Source organism: Cervus elaphus, chromosome 1, assembly GCF_910594005.1.
Source record: "Cervus elaphus chromosome 1, mCerEla1.1, whole genome shotgun sequence".
In the NCBI taxonomy this organism is placed as follows: Eukaryota; Metazoa; Chordata; class Mammalia; order Artiodactyla; family Cervidae; genus Cervus; species Cervus elaphus.
In genome coordinates this window covers 64,328,393-64,330,582 of record NC_057815.1, presented here as the reverse complement: position 1 = coordinate 64,330,582, position 2,190 = coordinate 64,328,393, and positions in this window count along the sequence as shown.

Sequence of the window (2,190 nt, the reverse complement as noted above, 5' to 3'; positions counted from 1 at the left end):
GCTCCCTGTGGTGTTGTCACTCACTGTGCCTCCAGAGTATGCCGGTTCCCAGAGGACTTCTTTTGCCTCATATAGTCTTTTTATACCTTCCATTAGGCAATTGCATTTTGTGGCTATGTGCTTTATAGGCTGATGTAATTTTTTTGTACTGTGCCCTTTTATTGAAGGATTTCGCATATGAACAGTTTGGAGATATAAGTCACATACCATAAATTCCACCATTTATAGTGTACAATTTAAAAAGTTCTAGTAAATTCACAGAGTTGTGCAACAACCATCATCACAGTCTAATTTTAGAAAATATTCATCACCCCCAAAAGAAACTCCATACTTATTTGCAGTCACTCTAAAGAGGACTTTTTTTAAATGAAATTTTATACCCAACTGCTAAAATGCACCAGCTATTGTGAATGTAAGTCATACTCTGCCCCATAGTATCTGTCATTAAGTGTAGTCTTGTTTTATTAAACTACCCACAGGTAGCTTCTCTCTTACAAAAAATGTTATCCATCTGTACATATTCAGTAATAAAAGTGTCCTAAATTCCTAACATCAAGCTAAGTGCTAGAGATTTTAAAAAAAAGAGTATAACAATAATTCTTACTGTTCAGGGTCTCCTAGTTTAGTATAGAAAGCAGGTTAACTGATGATTTGTGATACTGAAAACCAATGATAAGATTACCACAGAGCATGAACCAAGTGTGGGTGAATATAGTAAATAAAAATCTCAGTCCATCACTGAGGTGTGCAGAAAATAAAGTTTTTTTACTTTTGCATAACTCAACCTATTTTCTGTTTTAAAGTCCCAGCCCACTAGGTGGAAGAAAACTAATCACAGTAATTTGGGGTTCTGCCTACTTGTGTTCAAATGTGGAGGATCTTATATTGCACATTTGAGTATGTCTGATGTAAAGTGAATATTATCTTCCTTAGTCCTTGGTAATTAGTATCCACAGATTTCTTTGGGAGGTCCATCTTCTCTACTTACGGTACCTTTATATCCTTAAATATTGCCACCATTTCCGGACCACTCTTAGAGTCATCTGTGATTTCTATCTTACATTCTGTATACAAACCGCTGGAAAACCATGCCGATATGTGTTTTGAAAACACAGCCAGAATTCAATCACTCTTAATTGCCTCCCAAAATGCCTCCCTTATCCAAAACACAATTATCTCTCACTTGGATATTTTCAGAAATTTCCTAACCATTTTCCCTGCTTCCATCCCTACCACCAACTCTGTTTCACCATAGAAAATGTCTTGGCCTGAAATATTTTATGTTTTATAATGTAACAAAGCAATGATGGAAATATTTGATTATGTATTCTGTGCCCAAGTTATTATGCCAAATATTCATGGTAGGCAAAATAATGGCTCCCAGAGATGACCTGGATAATAATATGTTATTATCCTGGAACCTGTAAATATGTTAGCGTTATACAACAGAAGGAATTTTGAAGATGTGATTGAAGTTGAAGCCCTGGAGATGGGAGATTACCCTGTATAATCTGGGTAGGTCCAATCTAATCATATGAGTCCTGAAAAGTGGAGAACCAGAGAGATGGCAGCATGAGAAGGACTTGACCACTGTTGCTGGCTTTGAAGGTGGCAGAAGGAGACAGTTAGCTAAGGAAAGTGGGCAGCCTCTAGAAGGAGAAAAGGCAGCATATTGATCCTTCCCTAGACCCTCTTAGACTCTCTAGGAAAGAACATAGTGTAGCCCTGCTGATGCCTTTGTTTTAGCTCAGTGAGACTCTTGTCAGACTTGTGATCTGCACAACTATAAGATAATAAATTTGGAAGAAGAATCTAATAGTCCTTTGATATATGCTGTTGCCAAGATTTAAGTAACTTACTTCAGTCTCTCAGTTAATAAGTGGCAAAACCACGATTTAAAGCATGGCCTATTGGAGAGTTTTCATGTTTAAAACTCATACCCTAGAGAATTTCACATGCCCATCCATTTACCACTGATTCCAATTCAAGATGTTCTAAACCCATAGCATACATTCATGCCTGTATACCAGACTGGATATTAACATATTGTCACTGTGTATGTTTATATTTTGCATATGAAGTTTTGTTCTGTTGTGTGTCCTCACAGTGAACTCAAGACCTGTGAAAACATTTCCTCTACCAGGCTGGGCAAATTCTAGGGCAGTGAATGCTGCCCTAGATCTCAAAAAC